Source organism: Piliocolobus tephrosceles, chromosome 9 (assembly GCF_002776525.5).
Source record: "Piliocolobus tephrosceles isolate RC106 chromosome 9, ASM277652v3, whole genome shotgun sequence".
Taxonomy (NCBI): Eukaryota; Metazoa; Chordata; class Mammalia; order Primates; family Cercopithecidae; genus Piliocolobus; species Piliocolobus tephrosceles.
In genome coordinates this window covers 64739809-64764572 of record NC_045442.1, presented here as the reverse complement: position 1 = coordinate 64764572, position 24764 = coordinate 64739809, and the positions used below count along the sequence as shown (strand labels likewise).

Here is a 24764-nt window from a genome sequence, read left to right as displayed (position 1 = left end):
AAAGGACTTTCTCTCTCTTGCTCTGGGCATTTCTGATGACCTTCATTTCCAAATAAAAATTCTCCCCTACCAGAAGGAAAATTAGGACTCATATTTTTGGGATAAAAGGATACCTTTGGCTCTTCTGTCTCCCAAGATCAACTGTCACTGAGCATCTATATCCGCAGACCTGCCAAGCAAGTCCGTGGGGCCAGTCTGTGCACCAGACTCGTGGTCAGACAGAACCACCCACTTCCTAGGAATCAGGACCTGAGCCAGGGGTAGAACAAGCCACCATCTCCCAACACACACCTGGACTGCCCCCACACACAGTGGGTGGCAGGCAGTGGGACAGCTGGCACCACAGCTGGCACCTGCCAGACACTGGGAAAGCTGGACCAGGAGCCGTGCCCCCCACCACCCCTCTTAGCCACCTGGCATTGCAACAGCGGCAGCAGAGCAGGACAGCTGTGGTGAGCTGGCTGGTCTCAAGGTCACTGCCAAAATGCAGTGCAGAGGGCAGTCACAGTCCCATCACAGCCACCTTGACAGCTGCATAGATCTGGGGAAGACAGCCCTAGCTCCAGCCTTGCAGGGCCAAAGTTTCAGCAGCACATTTGGGGGATTGGCAGGAGGGCCTCCCCGGCTGCTCAGCCAAAGATGGGTTTTCCACTTGCAGTTGGATTCAGAACAGATTCCCACAACCAGAAATCGGGAACAGAGTGAGGGCCGGAAGGCCTGCATTTCATCACCCTTGATTCCCAGCCTTTCAGTTTGCCACAAAAGCATGCTTTTCATTTTGGAACGTGAAGTCCAGCATGCGCTGTTTTTCCACTTTTAAATTACCTCTCACTCACCCACTCTTCACCCACATTTTTAACAATCTCATGTAAGAAAAAAACTACTGGCCGGGCACGGTGGCTCATGCCTGTAATCCTAACCCTTTGGGAGGCTGAGGCAGGAGGATCATCTGAGGTCAAGCGTTTGAGACCAGCCTGGCCAACATGAAACCCTGTTTCTACTAAAATATAAAAATTAGCCGGGCATGATGGTGGGTGCCTGTAATCCCATCTACTTGGGAGGCTGAGATGGGAGAATCGCTTGAACCCGGGAGACAGTGGTTGCAGTGAGCACTACTGCACTCCAGCCTAGATGGCTGAGTGAGACTCCGTCTCCAAAAAAAAGAAAAGAAAGAAAGAAAGAAAGAAAAATAAAGCCTAATGGATAGAATATGGTGTTCTCAACTCTTCCTTCAACACTTGTAACAAAACCAACTGGACTCTGAATTATGCACATTCACCAGTGCAACTTTGAACACACTAAGCCCACACTACCTCTAAGAAGCTTTCTGTGAGGAATAAAGCAGCATTGAAACAGGCAGAAAAATCATCAAATACAGTAAGATTTGAAAATAGGTACAAAATCTTTTAGCTGTACATCCCCCCATTTTTGGTGATTTAAAAAAAAAAAAAACTGTGATAAAATATACGTAACATAAAATGTAACATTAACTTTTTTTTTTTTTTGGAGATAGAGTTTCACTCTTGTCGCCCAGGTGCAATGGCACAATCTCAGCTCACTGCAACCTCCGCCTCCCAGGTTCAAATGATTCTCCTGCCTCAGTCTCCTGAGCTGGGATTACAGGCATGCACCATCACGCCTGGCTAATTTTTTGTATTTTTAGTAGAGACGGGGTTTCGCCATGTTGGGCAGACTGGTTTCAATCTCCTGACCTCAGGTGATCCGCCCGCCTCGGCCTCCCAAAGTGTTGGGATTACAGGAGTAAGCCACCACACCCAGACTCATTTTAACAATTTTTTTTTGAGACGGAGTCTTGCTCGGTCACACCGAGGCTGGAGTGCAGTGGTGCGATCTTGGCTCACTACAACCTCTGTCTCCCAGGTTCAAGCAATTCTCCTGCCTCAGCCTTCCGAGTAGCTGGGATTACAGGCACCCACCATCATGTCTGGCTAATTTTTTGTATTTTTTAGTAGACACGGGATTTCACCATTTTGGTCAGGCTGGTCTCAAACTCCTGACCTCAGGTGATCCACCCACCTTGGCCTTCCAAAGTGCTGGGATTACAGGGGTGAGCCAACATGCCTGGCCCATTTTAACTATTTTTAAGTGTATTGTTCAGTGACATTAAGTGCATTCACAATGCTGTGCAACTATCACCTCTCCATTTCCAGAACGTTTTCCTCCTTGTAAACAGAAACTCTATACCCATTAAACAGTAACTCCTCATTTGCGTTTCCCCAGCCCATACTAACTTCCATTCTACTTTCTGTCTATGAAATGGACTACTCTAAGTACCTCCTATATTTGGAATCATATAGTATTTTTCGTATAGTTTTTTCTTTCCGTTTCTCTTTGCTTCACTTATTAATAGCATAATATTTACAAGGTTCATCCATGTTGTAGAATGTATCAGAATTTCATTCATTTTGAAGGCTGAACAATATTTCTTTGTATGTACATAACACGTTTTGTTTTTCCATTATTCTGTTGTTAGACATTTGGGTTGTTAGTACTTTTTGGTGATTGTGAATATTACTGCTATGAACATAGGTGTACAAGTAGGTATACAAGTAGTATATACCTCGGAGTGGAAATCCTGGATCATATGATAAGGCTATGTTTAACTTTCTGAGGAACTACCAAATTGTTTACCAGAGCAGCCGCACCGTTTTACACTCCCATCAGCTATGCACAAGGGTAGCCCTACGTTTCTTGAAGTGCCTTGCATTTCAGTTACATATTATGCCTCTTCTCTTGAATGTCTGAATATAACTTTAAAACCATCAACATTTTTTCCAGGTTAATTGTTCAACATTTAGTAAAGTGGCCATGGTATATTATGATATAATTGTATAATTTAAATCAATCAGCCAGGTGTGGTGGCTCACGCCTGTAATCCTAGCACTTTGGAAGGCTGAGGCAGTTGGATCACTTCAGATCAGGAGTTTGAGACCAGCCTGGCCAACATGGTGAAATCCCGTGTCTACTAAAAAATACAAAAAATTAGCCAGACATGATGGTGGGTGCCTGTAATCCCAGCTACTTGGAAGGCTGAGGCATGAGAATTGCTTGAACCTGGGAGACAGAGGTCTACTAAAAATACAAAAATTAGCCAGGAGTGGTGGTGCATACCTATAGTCCCAGCTACTCAGGAGACTGAAGCAGGAGGATCACTTGAACCTGGGAGGTGGAGGTTGCAGTGAGCCGAGATCGTGCCACTGCACTCCAGCCTGGGCAACAGAATGAGACTCTGTCTCAAACAAACAAACAAACAAACATACAAAAAATCAATCCATTAGCTGTGTGTTCACTAAAATAAAATAAAATGAAATGAAATCAGGCTCAGAGGGTTAGGTGTACAGAATATCCATATTGGTGAGAGGTCTGTTTTTTAAAGACCCAAAGACAGGTGTTTTCACTGTATAGAACACTCATGAAGCCATACAACATTGCACTTGACAACCTAAGCAAACATCGAAGGCCTGTGTGCACTCTTCTGTAAAATTAGATAATAAATAAAGCCAAGGCTCATCCTAGCTATATATGAAAGTTAATGAACATGACTAGAACTAACATTAACTTCAAATATTAAATTGACACTTCACCATGAAGATCTGTACTTGTTTGAACACAGAATGGATTGGTAATCTCTATCAGGTGTTTCAATTCCTATACTAAGTGATTTGATGGTCTGAGCTCTGGGCGAGTTTTGATGGGAGAGAATAGTCAGAAATTCTGAGCAGAGGCCAGGTGCCATGGCTCACATCTGCAATCCAAGCACTTTGAGATGCCAAGGTTGGAGGATCACTTATGCCTAGGATTTCAAGGCCAGCCTAAGCTACATAGCGGAGACCGCATCTCTACCAAAAAATTAAATATTAGCTATGAAATAATTCCCAGAGGCCCAAAGAGGTAAAAATATCTCAGCTTGCATAGCAGGTTAGAACTTGACTTGGGCATGTACCATAAGATGTTTATTAATATACAGAAAAAATACGAAAATATATAGAACTTGAGTTGCTCCCCACTTCTAACCATCTATACAGCTCTCTCTACAAATTCTCTTCATTTTCAATATCCAACAAAACACATTTGTAAATATCCTAAAATAACCTTAAAAGAAATATCTTCGGCTGGGTGTAGTGACATGTGCCTGTAATCTCAGCTACTCCGGAGCCCGAGGCAGGAGAATTGCTGGAACCCAGAAGGCGGAGTTTGTAGTGAGCTGAGATAGCGACACTGCACTGCAGCCTGGGTAACAGGGCGAGACTGTCTCAAAAAAAAAAAAAAATATATATATATATATATATATATATGTTTTGGCTGGGCGCAGTGGCTCACGCCTGTAATACCAACACTTTGGGAGGCCACTGCAGGCTGATCACAAGGTTAGGGGTTCAAGACCAGCCTGACCAGCATGCTGAAACCCTGTCTCTACTAAATACACAAAAATTAGCCAGACATAGTGGCGCTTGCCTGTAATCCCAGCTACCCCAGAGGCTGACGCAAGATAATTGCTTGAAACCAGCAAGGGGAGTTTCAAGCAATTCGGCAAGTAAGCCGAAATCACACCAGTGCACTCCAGCCTGGGTGGCGGAGTGAGACTATACATCAAAAAAAACAACAACAAAAAAAGTGTGGGTCGGGCGTGGTGGCTCACGACTGTAATCCCAGCACTTTGGGAAGCTGAGGCGGGAGGATCACGAGATCAGGAGATCAGGAGATCGAGACCACCCTGGCTAACACAGTGAAACCCCGTCTCTACTAAAAATACAAAAAAATTAGCTGAGTGTAGTGGCAGGCACCTGTAGTCAGCTACTAGGGAGGCTGAGGCAGAAGAATGGCGGGAACCCGGGAGGTGGAGCTTGCAGTGAACTGAGATAGCGCCACTGCACTCCAGCCTGGGCAACAGAGCAAGACTTCCTACCAAAAAAAAAAAAAAAAGAATAAGTGTGTGTGTGTTGTGACCTCAGGATTAAAACTATGAATAATTCCAAAACTGTACTTCTCTTTCTGGGTATATGCACCTCTGGATCAACAAGAAACTAGAAGTACAAACTATTTAGATAAAACAACAGCAGCATACTAGGAGAAATCATCTTCCAAATTAGTCTCAGGAGTAATTCACCTTTCCTCAAGACTGAAGACCGAAACACAGTATCATTCCAATGTGTCCTGCACTCTCCTCTCCCAAGAAATCCTTTAGTTTTCTTCTGATTTTAGGGGCTACAACTTTTGCAGTGATAACTAAAGATATTCCAAGTACCATCTATTATAAACTTCCAATCAAGAAGAATAAATACACACATGTACTATGTACCCATAAAAATTAAAAACTTTAAAACAATTTAAGGAATAAGAAAATAATGTCTCATACCTTTCAGATTTTTTTTTTTTTTTTTTTTTTTTTTTTGATAAGGTCTCACTCTCTTGCCCAGGCTGCAGTCCAATGCTCCAGTCATAGCCCACTGCAACCTCGAACTCCTGGGCTCAAGCAGTCCTCCCATGTCAGTGTCCTGAACAGGCCTGTGCTACCATAACAAGCTAATTTTTTTCTTCTTCTTCTTCTTTCTTTTTTTTTTTTTTGAGGTAGTGTCTTGTACTGTTGCCCAGGCTGGAGTACAATGGCGAGATCTCAGCTCACTGCAACCTCTGCCTCCTGGGTTCAAGCGATTCTCCTGCCTCAGCCTCCTGAGTAGCTGGGATTATGGGCATGTGCCACCATGCCCGACTAATTTTTGTATTTTTAATAGAGATAAGGTTTCACAATGTTGGCCAGGATGGTCTCAAACTCCTGACCTCAAGTGGTCAGCCCACCTCAGCCTCCCAAAGTGCTGGGAGTACAGGCGTTGAGTCACCGTGCCCGGCCTCTCTCATAGATTTTAAAAAGCTAGTTTGGTTTTATTTCCTGTGACACATAGGAACCCGAAAGACTAACACTGGAGAATCTCCTTGCAAGACTGCGTTGAGTACATAGTCGGAATGTAAGTGGTTTGTCCCCTAGCAGAGCCTTTCCTGCTGGATCTCTCCCTGACCCCTTTCCCTGAGGCTACCGTTGCTCTTCCCCCACCCTCCCAAGGGGCCAGATCTACCGATTCCCTCCAGCAGTTCTGCTTACTGCTGGTAAAAATAGCTGTTCCTTGATGGCTCTTCTAAAGCAAGAATTGAAGAAAAAGTAGGTGAATAATCTTCAACAGTTACCAACTGAGACAAACTGTTGTAAGAATGGGGCTGAAATTATTGCCTCTCCCAAATTTCTCAACTCTTCTTTGTACCAACTAGAAACTGAAAGGCCTACTCCCTGTGTCAGTCTAGATTCAAAATTTGAACAGAAAAATCCAATAACAGGGCTGGGCACGGTGCCTCATGCCTGTAATCCCAGTACCTTGGGAGGCCCAGGTGGGAGGATCACGTGAGGTCAGGAGTTTGAGACCAGCCTGGCCAACATGGTGGAACCCCGTCTTTACTAAAAATACAAAAATTAGCCAAGTATGGTGGCGCATGCCTGTGGTCTCAGCTAGTCAAGAGGCTGAGGCAGGAGAATCGCTTGAACCCAGGAGGCACAAGTTCCAGTGAGCTGGGATCTTGTAACTGGACTCCTGCCTGGGCAACAGAGAGAGACTCTATCTCAAAAAAAAAAAGAAAAAGTAGCTCAAGCTCGGTGGCTCATGCCTGTAACCCCAGCACTTTGGGAGGCCAAGGCAGGTGGATTGCCTGAGGTCAGGAATTTGAGACCAGCCTGGCCAACATAGTGAAACTCCGTCTCTACTTAAAATGCAAAAGATTTGCTGGGTGTGGTGGTGGGCGCCTGTAATCCCAGGTACTCAGGAGGCTGAGGCAGGAGAATGACTTGAACCTGAGAGGCGGAGGTTGCAGTGAGCCAAGGTTGCACCACTGCTCTCCAGCCTGTGCAACAAGAGCGAAACTCTGTCTCAAAATAATAATAATAATAATAATAATACAAAAGTTAGCCGGGCATAGTGGCGCACACCTGTAGTCCCAGCTACTCAGGAGCCTGAGGCAAGAGAATCCCTTGAACCCTGGAGGCATAAGTTGGAGTGAGCAGAGATCTCGCCACTGCACTCCAGCCTAGGCAACAGAGCGAGACTCCATCACAGAAAGTGAAAAAATTAAAAATTAAAAAAAAAAAAAGAAAAAACACTTTATTTTTTCCCTTCAGTTTCAGAGAACTTAAAATTATTGAAGAACCTTAAAAGACCCCAGGTCCAAAAATGTTTTCTTTAAAATGTGTGGATTTGTTTTTGACAATGACCTTCCCCATTTAATAACCAAAACCCCTTAAAACAATGTAATGTATGTTGAGCACCTTTTTTTTTTGAAATGGAGTTTCACTCTGTCGCTAGGCTGGAGTGCAGCGGCACGATCTCAGCTCACTGCGATCTTCACCTTCCAGGTTCAAGCTATTCTCCTGCCCCAGCCTCCCGAGTAGCTAGGATTACAACTGCGTGCCACCATGCCCAGCTAATTTTTTGTGTGTATTTAGTAGAGATGGAGTTACACTACGTTAGCCAGGATGGTCTCGATCTCTTGACCTCGTGATTCACCCGCCTTGGCCTCCGAAAGTACTGGAATTACAGGCATGAGCCACTGTGCCCCGGCCTTGAGCACCTCTCTTATGCAGACATAGTGCTGAGTGTATAACTGGAGGAATGTCATTGTTGCCACCCACCCAGAAACTACCATCTTATAAGAGACACAAACAAATAACCACATATTCATGATGTAATGTAGAATGAGATGAGCCCAGGAGGTATATAGTACCCAGGAGGCTTCCCAGGGAAGCAACATTTCCCTACTGAAACCCAAGGCTGGGCAGGTAGGATTTGGCAAGATATAGAGGGATGGAAGAAAGGAGTGTGCCCCACATGGAGGTAACAGCACCCATAAAGACACTGGAGCACTGTGATTGCCGAGGCAACATTCCAGTGTGGCTGCTAAGGGGCCATGGGGAGATATGCATGTCAATAAATATGCCACCACTTGGGTGGCAAGGTTATCGAGCATGCATATGAAGAGATACCAGCCTTTACTTCTCTACCATTCCCATTAGAATTATTTTTGTTGTTCTGTCTTTCAATTGTCCATAATTGTTTCTTTGAAAAGCCAAGAATAACGCACCTGTTAAGATGATTATCAAATATACAAGTTATCTTTTCAAGGGGAGAACTAAAGAGAGGTGATTGGTTTGTCCCAGACCTGAAACTCTTTTGTTTTTAAGCTAGAAAACACCCTTTTATAACTAAGTCTCCTAATCAGAGAAAAGCAATTATTTTGAGAATAGCTATTATGTAGGCTGTTTTTTGTTTTTTGAGAGGGAGTCTCACTCTGTCACCCAGGCTGCAGTGCAGTGGCACAATCTCGCTTCACTGCAAGCTCTGCCTCCCAGTTTCATGCCATTCTCCTGCCTCAGCCTCCCGAGTAGCTGGGACTACAGGCACCCGTCAGCACGCCTGGCTAATTTTTTGTATTTTTTAGTGGAGATGGGCTTTCACCGTGTTAGTCAGGATGTTCTTGATCTCCTGACCTCGTGATCCGCCCGCCTCGGCCACCCAAAGGGCTTGGATAACAGGCATGAGCCGCCGCGCCTGGCCTTTATGTAGGCTGTTTTGTTGAGATGAGACCAGTTATTCAGAAAGGGTTTACTTCTTTAGTTTCTAAACTCATTTACTCGAGTCTCACACAGTTTATGGAGAAGCAAGATTTGACTGCCAACAAATGAGTTACTCTCTCGGCTGGATGACCCTGTACTGCACAGATGCTTCTGATGCTGGAAGTAGGGGATGCTCTTACTTTGTTCATTCCAGAAATAGAATACAGGACACCAGCTATGTTCAAGGGCACTGCTTAATGGCTGTGGTTCTTACTGAATAGCACTTTTCCATGGAACATAACTCAGACAGAAAAAAAGAGAGGAACCAAAAAATAAAAAGACCTATCATTGAACTCATAATATTTACAACAGTAGAACTCATAATATCTACAATTAACTTTCCAAAGTCTGCTTGATTTTGCTGATATCCAAATAGTCAATGACACATTAGCTCTTTTTGTTTAAAATGCATAAATGGGATGCGGTGGCTCATGCCTGTAATCCCAGCACTTTGGGAGACCAAGGCAGGTGGATCACCTGAGGTCGGGAGTTTGAGACCAGCCTGACCAACATGGAGAAACCCCATCTCTACAAAAAATACAAAATTGGCTGAAGGTGGTGGTGCATGCCTGTAATCCCAGCTACTTGGGAGGGTGAGGCAGGAGAATCACTTGAACCTGGGAGGCGGAGGTTGCAGTGAGCTGAGATCATGCCATTGCATTCAAGTCTGGGCAAGAAGAGCAAAACTCCATCTCAAAAAAATTTTTTTAAAAAGAAAGAAAATAACTTTATATATTTTTTAATTATTTATTTATTTAGAGGCAGGGCCTTGCTCTGTCCCCCAGGGTGGTGTACACTAGTGCAGTCATGGCTCAAGGCAGACATGTGGTGAACTCCTGGGCTCAAGTGATCCTTCCACCTCAGACTCCAATTCTTTTTATGTTTTGTAGAGACAGGGTCTCAATATGTTGCCCAGGATGGTCTCAAACTCCTGGCCTCAAGTGATCATCCCACCTTGGCCTCTCAAAATGCTGGGATCTTATACAAGATGAGTATATCCTTGGGGAGATCCAAATCCCAGTGACGGGACCATGAGCAAGTCAACCTCCAGTAGACTCAATGAGGGGAAATGCTAACATTACAGTTATATGCAATATTGGATATGGAAAGCATGTAGTAGCTGGGTGTGGTGTCTCATGCCTGTAATCCCAACAATTTGGGAAGCCAAGGCAGGAGGATTGCTTGAGCCCAGGAGTTTGAGACCAGTCTGGGCAACATAGTGAGACCCATCTCTAAAAAACAAAACCAAACAAACAAAAACACTAGCCAGGCATGTTGGTACATGCCTCTGGTCCCAGCGACTCAGGAGGCTGAGATGGGAGAATCACTTGAGTCTGGGAGGTGGAGGCTGCAGTGAGCCATGATCACACCACTGCACTCCAGACTGGGGAATAGAGCAAGACCCTGTCACTTACACACACACACACAAAAGAAAAGCATGTGTATGGCACTTGACTCTCAGTCCGTGCAACTGCAGCTATGGAGAACCATGGCTGTCACTAATTAAGAAACGATATACACGTAAACCATGTAATGAGCAGTTAAAATTCATTTAATATAAAAATTGGAAGGCTGGGCATGGTGGCTCACACCTGTAATCAAAGCCAAGGCAGGCAGAAGGCCTGAGGCCAGGAGTACAAGACAGGCCTGGCCAACACAGTGAAGCCCCATTTCTGCTAAAAATACAAAAAATTAGTGAGCATGGTGGTGCATGCCTGTAGTTCCAGCTACTTGGGAGGTAGAGGCATGAGAATTGCTTGAACTCGGGAGGCAGAGGTTGTAGTATGCCGAGATGTCATCTGTCTCCAGAAAAAAAAAAAAAAAAATTGGAGATATTAACATTAAATATTACAGTATTTTGGGGCACTGGAAACTCTCCCAGATAAATAGAGTACTAAGGCTGGGCTAGGTGGCTCACTCCTGTAAGCCCAGCACTTTGGGAGGCCGAGGCAGGTGGATCACTTGAGCCCAGGAGTTCAAGACCGGCCTGGGCAACATGGTGAAACCCCATCTCTTCTTATAAATTTCTTTTTAAAGTATATATAGGCCGGGCACGGTGGCTCACGCCTGTGATCCCAGCACTTTGGGAGGCCGAGACGGGCGGATCACGAGGTCAGGAGATCGAGATCATCCTGGCTAACATGGTGAAACCCTGTCTCTACTAAAAAATACAAAAAAACTAGCCGGGCGAGGTGGCGGGCACCTGTAGTCCCAGCTACTCGGATGGCTGAGGCAGGAGAATGGCGTAAACCCGGGAGGCGGAGCTTGCAGTGAGCTGAGATCCGGCCACTGTACTCCAGCCTGGGCAACAGAGCGAGACTCTGTCTCAAAATAGAATAAAATAAAATAAAGTATATATATACACACATATAGATATATACATCTAATTATTAAACAAGTTTGCTACTAGTGTCCGGATAGGCTAGCTCCATGCTAATTGCATCATAATATAACCTTACACTTATTAAGTTAAAGAGAATAAGAAACTTTCACTTCTAGTGATAATGAAATTGATAATTTGGGAGAAACCTTCTGCTGAAGACAATTAGAAAAGTTGGACAAAACACAAAGTCATCTTCCTGAAGGAAGTGGAGAGTGAATCATTACCATGATAGTGAAGAATTATCAGACCATGATTCAGAGGGAAATAAAGTCCAGGGAGTGTAAAAACTATTTTTGTTTTTTTTTTGAGACAGGGTCTTCTGCCCAGGTTGCTGCGCAGTGGTGCAATCATAGCCTACTGCAGCCTCCATCTCCTCAGCTCAAGCAATCCTCTCACCTCAGCATCCCTACTAGCTGGGACTACAGACACTCACCACCATGCCCAGCTAGTTTCTATTTTTTTTTTGCAGAGATGAGGGTCTCAGTTTGCTACCTAGGCTTGTCTCAAACACCAGGGCTCAAGAGATCCTCCTCTCTCAGCCTCCCAAAGTGCTGGGATTACAGGTGTGAGCCACCACACCCGACCTATATATATATATGTATATATATATACACACACACATTTTTTTTTTTTGAGACAGGGTTTCACTAAAAGTATTTTAAGTAAAATTAAAAATGGAGAGAAAGAGTTAAACACAGTTAAAGGAACACCTTAATATTAAAATACAGCAGCAGCAGAATTGACAAACTCAAAGAGTTTAAGTATTTAAATCATGTTAACATTTTTGTTTTTTTTGTGAAATGAACCTAGAAGATGCTAACATCTCTCCAAATTTAACAAGTCTAAAACATGACAGCAATAACCTCAGCACGACTTATTCCTTAACCGGTCCACCTCTCAGTCTCACTACTCTCCATCCTCTGGGCCCTTCACATTTTCCTCATTGCTTTAGCTCAGAGATATGGTAACTAAAATGAACACATACCGTTCAACCCAGGGATTCTAATCCCAGATCAACTATGTTCTTAAGCAAGTTACCTGACCTCTCTAAGCCTCAGAGTCTTACTTTATAAATTAAAGCAGAATGTATATTTCATGGGATTGTTGTAAGATTGTATGAGACAATGAGCATGTGAGTTCTTAATGCTATACTGCTCACTTAATAAATACTGAATAAGGCTGGGCTTGGTGGTGCACACCTGTAATCCCTGCACTTTGTGAGTCTGAAGCGGGTGGATTGCTTGAGTCCAGGGTAACACGATAAAACCCCATCTCTATTTCTACATATAAAAAATAAATAAGCCGGGCACGGTGGCTCAAGCCTGTAATCCCAGCTCTTTGGGAGGCCGAGACGGGTGGATCACAAGGTCAGGAGATCGAGAGTATCCTGGCTAACACGGTGAAACCCCGTCTCTACTAAAAAATACAAAAAACTAGCCGGGCGACGCGGCAGGTGCCTGTAGTCCCAGCTACTCGGATGGCTGAGGCAGGAGAATGGCGTAAACCCGGGAGGCAGAGCTTGCAGTGAGCTGAGATCCAGCCACTGCACTCCAGCCTGGGCGGCAGAGCGAGACTCCGTCTCAAATAAATAAATAAATAAATAAATAAATAAATAAATAAATAAAAGGTGGGCACAGTGGCTGACGCCTCTAATCTCAGCACTTGCGAGACCTAGGCGAGTGGATCACTTGAGGTCAGGAGTTCAAGACCAGTCTGACCAACATGGTGAAACCCCATCTCTACTAAAAATACAAAAATTAGCCAGGCGTGTAATGGTATGCACTTATAATCCCAGCTACTCGGGAGGCTGAGGCACAAGAATCTCCTGTACCTGGCAGGCAGAGGTTGCACCACTGCACTCCAGCCTGAGTGATAGAGTGAGAATGTCTCAAAAAACAAAACAAAACCAACAAGATATGTTTCTATTTCCCATTCTGCATAATGAGAATCCGAATGCTTATACCTCATGGGTTAGGGTAACCGTCAGCACTGAATACAGTAATGGAAAGTCTTATCACTGTGTCTGGCCCTCAAAAACATGCCAGTTTCCTTCCACCTTCCTTTCCTTTGCCAGCTTCCTGTGTGTATTTCAAGCAAAGTTTCAATTTTGTTAAAATTGCTTGTACCTAATTAGTAATGAAGTAATGTGAATTAGTAACGTACCTAATTAATAATAAAGGTTATTGGTTCTTTAAAAAGGAAGAAAAAAAGTAGAACACTATTTTGATTTTCGTGTTTTATTAGTCTGTTTGTTTTACCAACTCATAATGCAGTATCAGGGTCTCTAGAAAATGGGAAATAAGGACAGCAACTTAACTTCTGTGTTGCCCAGCAGACAAATCTCTCTGCAATTCTGTAATAACTCCTGTACAAATTACTGACTCCTCCAAGGATAGAAGAAACCAACAGACACCCGCTTTTTTCTGTAAATCTAACCTATATCCACTCCATCCAAAATTCCATGGCTTGGATCAACTCTGGCCTTCCACCGTCTTGTCCTCCCACTTCCTCCTCCCTTGATCCTACTTTTACAGAAAACTCACCACAATATGGTGTTGCGTATGAAATATGATATGAAAACGAGCTGTATAGTGTAACTGTCTAGAACACAGTAGAAACACCAAAACCCTCTTATTATACAAGCACAAGAAAATAACTGTGGCATAGTCATCTCACTGGAAACCACAACTATAACTCTGCATCACATGGGAACAGTGAAACCAATTCATTCATAAAGTATCTTAATCCTCCAACAGAAAAATGCTTTTGCAGATACTGAGAAATGGTACATATGGAATACTTAGGAAGACTCAATTACTTTCCTCTACATAACATGAATAAAATGGCAAGATGGAAAACAGGGGAAAGTAATGAAATAAATACAAAAATCTCTTCAAACATATGTAATACCTACCACTTTTAAGCACCTATTGTATAGCAGACGCACTGCAAGACACTTTACAGACATCATCTCTGCTCCTCATGGCATCTCTGCTTTGCAGTATGACTATCACAATGTTACAAGTAGGTCCACCCTCACACTGATTACCATATAGGAAATAACTAAATTCTTAGCAAACTGTTTTTTCCTTAACCATAGAAACAATATTCAATTGCATTCCTTCAAATCCGTTAAAAAACTGATGTGAGGCTGGGCACAGTGCCTCATGCCTGTAATACCAGCACTTTGGAAAGCTGGAGGAAAGATCACTTGAGGCCAGGAGTTCAAGACCAGCCTGGGCAACATAGTGAGATCACATCTCTACAAAAAAATTTAAAAAAAACAAAAAAAAAACAAAAAACGTTAGCTGGCTGGGCGCAATGGCACATGCCTGTAATTCCAGCACCTTGGGAGGCCTAGGCGAGCAGATCACCTGAGGTCTGGTGTTTGAAACCAGCCAGACCAACATGGTGAAACCCTGTCTCTGCTAAAAATACAAAAATTAGCTGGGAGTGGTGTATGGCACCTGTAATCCCAGCTACGAGGGAGGCTGAGGCAGGAGAATCGCTTAACCCCAGGAGGTACTGATTGCAGTGAGCCAAGACTGCACCACTGCACTCCAGCCTAGGCGACAGAGCAAGACTCCTTCTCAAAATGCAAAAATATAAGCCAGGCATAGGGGCACACACGTATAGTCCTAGCTAGTTAGGAGGCTGAGGTGGAAGGATCCCTTGAGCCCAGAGGTTCAAGGTTACAGTGGGCTATGATCACCACTGTAGCCTAGCCTAGGGACGGAGCAACTCTATCTCAAAAACGAACTTTTTTTTTTTTTTTTTTGAGATGGAGTCTGTGTCGCCAGGGTGGAGTACACTGGCGCGATCTCGGCTCACTGCAACCTCCGCCTCCCTGGTTCACGCCATTCTCCTGCCTTAGTCTCCCGAGTAGCTGGGACTACAGGCGTCTGCCACCATGCCTGGCTAATTTTTGTACTTTTAATAGAGACGGGGTTTCACCACGTTGGCCAGGATGGTCTCGATCTCTTGACCTCATGATTGCCGACCTCGGCCTCCCAAAGTGCTGAGATTACAGGCGTGAGCCACCATGCCAAGACCAAAAAAAATTTTTAAGTGGTCTGATTCTTTCATTTGTTTTTATTTCAGGGAGTGGACACACGATTTACTTTCTCTGAAATCTAATACAAGCTATGGGTAATCTCACCATAAAAAATGCATATAAAGGCAATATGCTGCATATAATTCTGAGGGGGTGGATCACAGACCATCGAAGCCTATCCAGAGTAAGAACCTCTGATGTAGAAGTTGCAGTTTTATAATTTCTAAATCACATGAAAGAATGATGTTGGGATCATTTAAACTAGGATCAAATTCGCCTAGAAATTCTTGGCCAAGCACAGTGGCTCACACCTGTAATCCCAGCACGCTGAGAAGCTGAGGCAGGCGGATCACCTGATGTCAGGAGGTCAGGACCACCTGGTCAACATGGTGAAATCACATCTCTATTGAAAACACAAGACCTGACGCAGCGCCTCACTCCTGTAATCCCAGCACTTCGGGAGGCCGAGATGAGAGGATCACCTGAGGTCAGATGAGAGGATCACCTGAGGATCATTCAAGACCAGCATGACCAACATGAAGAAACCCCATCTCTACTAAAAATATAAAATTAGCCTGGCATGGTGATGCATGCCTTTAGTCCCAGCTACTCGGGAGGCTGAGGCAGGAGAATCGCTTGAACCTGGGAGGCAGAGGATTCAGTGAGCCGAGATCACGCCATTGCACTCAATACTGGGCAATAATAGCAAAACTCCGACTCAAACAAAACAAAACAAAAACACAAAATAATTAGCTGGGTGTGGTGGCAGACGCCTGTAGTCCCAGCTACTACGGAGGCTGAGGCAGGAAAATTGCTTGAACCCGGGAGACAGAGGTTGCAGTGAGCTTAGATCTCACCACTGCACCCCAGCCTGAGCAACAGGGTGAGATTTTGCCTCAGAAAAAAAAAGATAAGAGGGATATGTGTAGAATAAACTCATATAGTGTTGTTTTGGTGTACTAGCTGCTACAGCATACTACATATGGAATAAAATGTATGGTTTACAGTATACTTTGTTTTTGTTTTTTCCTTGAGATGCAGTCTCACTTTGTCACCCAGGCTGGAGTGCAGAGATGCAATCTCAGCTCACTGCAACCTTCACCTCCCGGGTTCAAGCAATTCTCCTGCCTCAGCCTCCAGAGTATCTGGGATTACAGGTGCATGCCACCACGCCTGGCTAATTTTTGTATTTTTAGTAGAGACGGGGTGTCACCATGTTGGCCAGGCTGGTCTCGAACTCCCGGCTTCAAGTGATCTGCCAGCCTTGGACTCCCAAAGTGTTGGGATTACAGGTGTGAGCCACTGCACCTGGCCCGCTTTCTTTGTTTCTTTCTTTTTTTTTTTTTTAACAGACTTCGTCATATGAAAAATAGGCTGACTCATGTATTTGTAAGATTTTATTCACTCATAGCCGGGCGCGGTAGCTCACGCCTGTAATCCCAGCACTTTGGGAGGCCGAGGTGGGCGGACCACGAGGCCAGGAGATCGAGACTGTCCTGGCTAACATGGTGAAACCCTGTTTCTACTAAAAATACAAAAAATTAGCGGGTGCAGTGGCGGGCGCCTGTAGTCCCAGCTACTCGGGAGGCTGAGGCAGGAGAATGGCACGAACCCAGGAAGCAGAGCTTGCAGTGAGCTGAGATCGCGCCACTGCACTCTAGCCTGGGCGACAGAGTGAGACTCTGCCTCGAAAAAAAAAAAAGAGAGATTTTATGCACTCACTAATTCAATCATTTGTTCGACAAATATTTCTTGAGCACCTGTTATGTGCTGCTAGCACCCCGTAAACCCAAGGCTTGGGCTTTGGAAGTTAACATAAGCATGTCTTTTTCTTTCATTTTTTTTTTTTTTTTTTTGGAGACAGAGTCTCTGTTGCCAGACTGGAGTGCAGTGGTTCAATCTCACCTCACTGCAACCTCCACCTCCCCGGTTCAAGCGATTCTCCTGCCTCAGCCTCCCAAGTAGCTGGGACTACAGGCGCACGCCACCACACCCAGCTAATTTTTGTATGTTTAGCAGAGAGGAGGTTTCACCATGTTAGCCAGGATGGTCTTGATCTCTTGACCTCGTGATCTGCCCGCCTCAGCCTCCCAAAGTGCTAGGATTACAGGTGAGAGCCACCGTGTCCGGCCAAGCATCTCACTTCTAGTGCTCTCTCTGCAGAAGAACATCAGGACCTTCTTTAAAAACGGTGACTTGGTGTTAATGGTGCATCATTAAATCAGTAAAAAGCAAAATTTCTCTTTTGTTGCACTCAGCAGACATGAAAATCTGATCATAATTAGCGGACGCCTTCTGGATATGTCCTGAGCACTGGGTCTCATTGTCAAGGTAGTACCCCGAATTGTTTGGATTAGTCTGATTCATTTGGAAGTTGTGTCCTATTTTAGTATGATAATAATACAAAAAGAGATGCTTTCTCCTATCCTTCCTGGTAACATTTGTGCCATTATCTATCATAGTCCCATAATGGCTGGCTACTTGAAAAGGACTTTTGCAGCTTTGATATAGTCAATTCTTGAAATACCACTCTGGAATAAAAAAAAACCAAAAGGTTGGCCGGGCGTGGTGGCTCAAGCCTGTAATCCCAGCACTTTGGGAGGCCGAGACGGGCGGATCACGAGGTCAGAAGATCGAGACCATCCTGGCTAACACGGTGAAACCCCGTCTCTACTAAAAAATACAAAAAACTAGCCGGACGAGGTGGCGGGCGCCTGTAGTCCCAGCTACTCGGGAGGCTGAGGCAGGAGAATGGCATAAACCCGGGAGGCGGAGCTTGCAGTGAGCTGAGATCCGGCCACTGCGCTCCAGCCTGGGCGACAGAGCGAGACTCCGTCTCAAAAAAAAAAAAAAAAAACCCAAAAGGTTGACCAACAAAAAGAGATCTGAATTTAAGCTCTGTAGCAAAATAAACATGTACGATAACCCTTTTCACAAGATGGCGCCGAAAGCGAAGAAGGAAGCTCCTGCCCCTCCTAAAGCCGAAGCCAAAGCGAAGGCTTTAAAGGCCAAGAAAGCAGTGTTGAAAGGTGTCCACAGCCACAAAAAAAAGAAGATCCGCACGTCACCCGCCTTCCGGAGGCCCAAGACACTGCGACTCCGGAGGCAGCCCAAATATCCTCGGAAGAGCGCCCCCAGGAGAAACAAGCTTGACCACTATGCTATCGTCAAGTTTCTGCTGACCACTGAGTCTGCCATGAAGAAGATAGAAAACAACAACACACTTGTGTTCATTGTGGATGTTAAAGCCAACAAGCACCAGATTAAACAGGCTGTGAAGAAGCTCTATGTATGACATTGATGTGGCCAAGGTCAACACCCTGATTTGGCCTGATGGAGAGAAAAAGGCATATGTTCGACTAGCTCCTGATTACGACGCTTTGGATGTTGCCAACAAAATTGGGATCATCTAAACTGAGTCCAGCTGCCTAATTCTAAATATATATATATATATCTTTTCAACAACAACAAAAAAAAAAATAAAAAATAAACATGTACGATAATAGGGTGCTCAATATTACATCATAGTGTAACTTGGATTATGCTGACACTAGGTGAAGATGTTGGGCAGTTTTACAAATTTTTCTTCCTAGAAAAGATAATGCATACGAAATGACGGGTAAGATTTGAACTACTGTGACAAAATTTCAGAAATTAACACCCATGGGTCAGAATCAGTCAACATGCCTTTATATTCACATACTTGGAGGTTATACACGAGTATCTACTAAACAACAAAAGTTTGGTGTTTTTTTTTTTTTTTTTTTTCCCCAAGTCCAGTTCTGTGGTGCAGTATGCTACTGAAGTCTCAGTAGTGATACAAAGAGATTCCTTAAAGACATATTTAGTACATATAACATCTGCCCTCAATTGAAAGAGTTGGTAGCAAAAATTTGTTCCATATGCCATATGTAACATATGCCAAAATGAGATACGGCTGTTTGAAAACTGAGAAAAGCAATGGCCAAGAGAGGCTAGCCCCACCCCCACTACCACCAAAAGGGATAAAATGATATGAGTGTGTCAAGCAATTCTGAAATGACAGCCCTAGAGCTAGACTATCAACACATGGAAAGACTCGCACATAAAATAGTGGATAGTCAGTGGTTCAATTTGTATCATACTAACACTACTTAACTTTTTAGCTCCTGAAACACAGCCCATGTAGGTATTACAATTTTTTTTCCAGTGGAATTTGCATTAGTTAAGAGGCTATCGTAGTAATGAATATGGCGCATTAGATGACTTAATAGTGTCATCTAAGGCCAGGTGCGGTGGCTCACCCTGTAATCCCAGCATTTTGGGAGGACAAGGTGAGCGGATAATCTGAGATTAGTTCGAGACCAGCCAGACCAACATGGAGAAACACTGTCTCTACTAAAAATACAAAATTAGCCAGGTGTGGTGATGCATGCCTGTAATCCCAGCTACTAGGGGTGGTGTATGCCTGTAATCCCAGCTACTCGGCAGGCTGAGGCAGGAGAATTGCTTGAACCCAGGAGGTGGAGGTTGCAGTGACCAAGATCATGCCATTGCACAATAGCTTGGGCAACAAGAGTGAAACTCCATTTCCAAAAATAAAAAAAAAGTGTCATCTAATATGCTGCTATTTAAACTAAGCAAGTACACAATAGCCCTTTAATATTTTAGACAAAAAATGCACTAACCAGAGTAAATATGAGAGATTATTTCAGTTTGACTAAACTTGCAAACTAATTGTCCAGTCATTCAATGAAAGTTAATTAAATGCATCATACTATACCAAAATTACCTGGCTAGAGATATATAAAGACCCTGTCTTCAGAGATACAGTCTACAACTTTAGATTGCTTTCCCTTTTTTTTTTTTTTGAGACACAGTTTCTGTCGCCCAGGCTGTAGTATGATCTCAGCTCACTACAACCTCCACCTCCTGAGCTCAAGCTATCCTCCTGCCTCAGCCTCCTGAGAAGTTGGGACTATAGGCACATGCCACAATGCGCAGCTAATATTTTTGTATTTTTTTTGGAGAAACAGGGTTTCACTGTGTTGCCAGGGCTGGTCTCCAATGCCAGGGCTCAAGCGAGCTGCCTGCCTCAGCCTCCTAAAGTGGTGGGATTACAGGCATGCGCCAGTCCCCCGTGGCCAATTTTGTTTTCTTTGGCTTTCACACATACTAAAAATTACTTGTGAAAGTGTACTCTAGCCAAAGCACCTACACTCTTTATATATATATATAAATATATATATATATTTTTTGAGACGGAGTCTTGTTCTGTCACCCAGACTGGAGTGCAGTGGCGCAATCTTGGCTCACTGCAAGCTCCGCCTCCCGGGTTCATGCCATTCTCCTGTCTCAGCCTCCTGAGTAGCCGGGACTACAGGTGCCTGCCAGCACGCCTGGCTAATTTTTTTGTATTTTTAGTAGAGATGGGGTTTCATCATGTTAGCCAGGATGGTCTCGATCTCCTGACCTCGTGATCTGCCTGCCTCAGCCTCCCAAAGTGGAGGGATTACAGGCGTGAGCCCCCACGCCCAGCCCAAAGCACCTACTCTCTAATGTCTGCAAATAGCTCTACAATCCCCCTTCCTTTTCTGTAACAATCTCTCACTGTTCAATAAATAGGGTAGTGCATATGTTTCAAAATGCTAAATTACAAACGCACAGGAGGAAAACCCCAACCGAAAGCAAATTCCTAGATGACTGAGCGTGACAAAGCTAGCAAAGCTAGCAGTTTTAATTATCTGTAATTCTGAGTATCAAGAAGAGTAAGCTGAATTAGGCTTGACAGATGACAAATTAAGTTTTTTTCCAAGACCAAAAGATACCCCTCAGAAGATTACATAACACACTGTCATACAATTAAAGCATGGGAGACTACAATGTAATCTATGACTTAGTAAAGTCTAAGGTTGTTTTCACTTATCCAAGGAGTTAGCAGTCAACATTCTGAGAAATGGTACGTGGCTTTAGGGGCTAAACATATTTTATTTCTTACAGGCAACCCTCAAACAAGAATAAATTCAGAGAGATTCCTTCAGAATTTTTCTGTATTTTCTAAGACACAGTCTCACTGTCACCAAGGCTAGAGTGCAGTGGAGTGATCACAGCTCACTGCAGCCTCAACCTCCAGGCTCAAGCAATCCGCCACCTCAGCCTCCTGGGTAGTTGGGATCACAAGTGTGGGCCACCACCATGCCATACATACATATATATATATATATATATATATTTTTTTTTTTTTTTGAGATGGAATTTCACTTTTGTTGCCCAGGCTGGAGTGCAATGGCACAATCTTGGCTCACCACAACCTCCATCTGCTGGGCTCATGCCATTCTCCTGCCTTAGCCTCCCGAGTTGCTGAGACTACAGGCGTGCCCCACCACACTCAGCTAATTGTTTTTGAATTTTGGGTAGAAACGGGTTTTCACCATGTTGGCCAGGCTGGTGTCGAACTCCTGACCTCAAGTGTTTCACCTTCCTTGGCCTCCCGAAGTGCTGGGATTACACGCGGGAGTCACCATGCCCGGCCTTCTACAAAAGATTTTTAAGCTGGCCAGGCATGTGCCTGTAGTACCAGCTACTGGGAGGCTGAGGTGGGTGAATGACTTGAGCCTGGAGGTCAGGGCTGCAGTGAGCCATGACCATGCCACCTCACTCTGGCCTGGGTGATAGAGCAAGACTCTGTCTCAAAATAAATAAATAAATAAAATTGAATATAATAAAAATGCATTGGTTCATACTGAAAGATAAGATAAAAATTAACAATAAAATAGGCCAGGTGAAAGAGTGAGACTCAGCCGGGTGCAGTGGCTCACGCCTGTAATCCCGGTACTTTGGGAGGCCGAGGCGGGTGGATCACCTGAGAACAGGAGTTTGAGACCAGCCTGACCAACTTGAAGAAACCCCATCTCTATTAAAAATACAAAATTAGCTGGGCGTGGTGGTGTGCGCCTGTAATCCCAGCTACTAGGTAGGCTGAAGCAAGAGAATCACTTGAACCTGGGAGGCAGAGGATTCAGTGAGCTGAGATTGCACCACTGCACTCCAGCCTGGGCAACAAGAGTGAAACTCAGTCTCAAAAAAAAGAAGGAAAGAGTGAGAGTCTGTCTCAAAAAAAGAAGAGAGAGAAAGGAAAAAGGGCATGACTAGGGCCTGGAGACTGAGGCAAGAACGTGCACTGGGGGAATGTATGCAGTCGGATATTGCTGCAGCAAGTAGAAGGTGAAGATACACGAAGGCAGACAAGACAGAAGTGAGTTTTGCAAAAATCTTAAAGGTCCTGTATTCCCTGCTAATGAATCTAGGCTTCATCTAATCATTCGAAGGCCCTGAAAGTTTTGCTCTATTTCTTTTGTTTTATTTTGAGTGAAATATATCACATAAACAGAACACTACATGTAGTTAGATATAAGAATCAAGTTTTTCAGAAGGAAAATTTGAACTACCCTAAGGAGAGCTTATTATTCAGCTTCCTGCTTTCCTTGGTGGCTAGAATGCTCATGATTATGTTTCCAGTGCATAGCCTAGGAGAAGTGCAATATATACTTGTTGATAATAAAGATAGCACTGAAATTATCCTGATTAAGAAATAAAGGCCTCACTATAGCAGTGGCCAAGAAAATGGAGAGGTGGTAGTGTTCAGAACTTGCAGAACAAAAGAATTTGGATGGATGAACGAAGGAGGCGAGGATACTGAATATTCTATTTTGGGTGATCATGTGTTATGGCACTGAACCAAACATGTAATGCAAGAGAAAGAGCAGGTTTGGGAAAGAATAGAACAAATGTGTTCATATCCATTAGAGATAGAATGTTTTTTACAATGATGTCATTTGGCAATGCTACAAACCAGTAGCTTACAAGGGAGGTCTCTCTACTAGAGATATTGCTAAAGTAACATTTAGCAACAAACCATCAGTAACTGACCACATTGTATCTGTTCCCACATGTGTGAAGTGACTTGATTGAGTGAAAGAAGATTATACATTTCAGTAAGGTAATTATTATTATTATTTTTTCAGACAGGGCCTTGCGTGCTATGTCACTCAGGCTGGAGTGCAGCGGCACGATCATAGCTCACTGCAACCTCAGCTTCACAGGTTCATGCAATCTTCTCACCTCAGCATCCCGAGTAGCTGGGACCACAGGCATGAGCCACCACGCTTGGCTAATTTTTTCTTTTTTAAAATTTTGGGGCTGGGCATGATGGCTCATGCCTGTAATCCCAGCACCCCAATTTAGACCAGAAATCAGCAACTAGCAACACTATTCAAAGCAAAAGCATCCCCTCTGTCCCCCAGGTGTATCCATCACTCAGCATCAAATAAGATCTTTCTCCATTTTGCTCCTAAAAATGTCTTAACGGGCGGCTTTGTCCAAATCCCAGCTAAATGTAAAAATTCTTATCAGGACTCGCTAAAAACTTCAAAATCTGTCCTTGCCATGGTCAGGGCTTTAAGAAAAGAATAAAAATATTACAAAGAATCAAAAATCAGCCAGGCTCAGTAATCACAGCACTTTGAGGCTGAGGCAGGCAGATCACCTGAGTCAGGAGTTCATGACCAGGCTGGACAACGTGGTGAAACCTCGTCTCTACTAAAAATACAAAACTTAGCTGGGCATGGTGGCAGACGCCTATAATCCCAGCTACTCGGGAGGCTGAGGCAGGAGAATGGCTTGAACCTGGCAGGTGGAGGTTAAGTGAGCTAAGATCACACCACTTCCCTCCAGCCTGGGCGACAGAGCAAGACTCTTTCTCAAAAATAAATTAATTAAATTACATTAAATTAAATTTTGGTGTAGAGGCGTATGTCGCTATGTTGCCCAGTTTATTTACCTCAAAGTCTTGGGCTCAAGCAGTCCTCTTGCCAGCCACCACTCCCGACATGCCTTGGCCTCTCAAAGTGCTGGGATTACAGGCTCAGTAAGATTTTTGACAAAGTATTTTAGAAACACTTTAAATGCCCATCAATACGTGATTTATTAAATGTCTGATCTCTCATTTGCAGTGTCTCAGACAAACAAAAAATCAGCGTTATTTGTTTATTTATTGAGACAGGGTCAGGCTCTGTCCCTGAAGCTGGAATGCAATGGTGCCATCCAGTGAGCCTGAAGCTCACTGCAGCCTTGAACTCTTGGGCTCAAGCTATCCTCCCACCTCAGCCTCTCATGTAACTGGGAATACAGGTGCATGCCAACATACCCAGCTATGTTTTCTTTGTTTCTTGTTTTTTGAGACAGTGTCTTGCTCTGTCACCCATGCTGGAGTGCAATTGCCCGATCTCGGCTCACTGCAGCGTGCCCCTCCAAGTTCAAGAGATTCTCCTGCCTCAGCCTCCTGAGTAGCTGGGATTACAGGTGTGCATCACCATGCTCTGCTAATTTTTGTATTTTTAGTAGAGATAGGGTTTTACCATGTTGGCCAGGCTGGTCTCAAACTCCTGACCTCAGTTGATCCGCCCACCTTGGCCTCCCAAAGCTCTGGGATTATAGGCGTGAGTCAACGCACCCGGACCACCTATGTGTTTTTTTTTGTTTGTTTTTTTAATGAGGTCTTGCTATGTTACTTATATTGGTCTCAAACTCCTGGCCTCAAGTAATCCTCTCCCCTCAGCCTCTCGAAGTGCTGGGGTTACAGCCGTGAGCCACCACGAGCAGCGAAAGTCAGCATTTCT

At 44.1% G+C, this 24764-nt stretch overlaps 1 protein-coding gene and 1 pseudogene across 2 annotated transcripts in view; one reads left to right on the top strand and one right to left on the bottom strand.

Annotated features, from left to right (window-relative positions):
• Positions 1-24764, bottom strand: part of TET1 (tet methylcytosine dioxygenase 1) — a 149225-nt gene that overhangs the window by 101897 nt on the left and 22564 nt on the right. The gene's annotated exons all lie outside the window — the stretch shown is intronic.
• On the top strand, positions 18038-18573 carry LOC111537934 (annotated as a pseudogene). The gene has a single exon (XR_002730151.2). The product of XR_002730151.2 is annotated as a 60S ribosomal protein L23a pseudogene (transcript).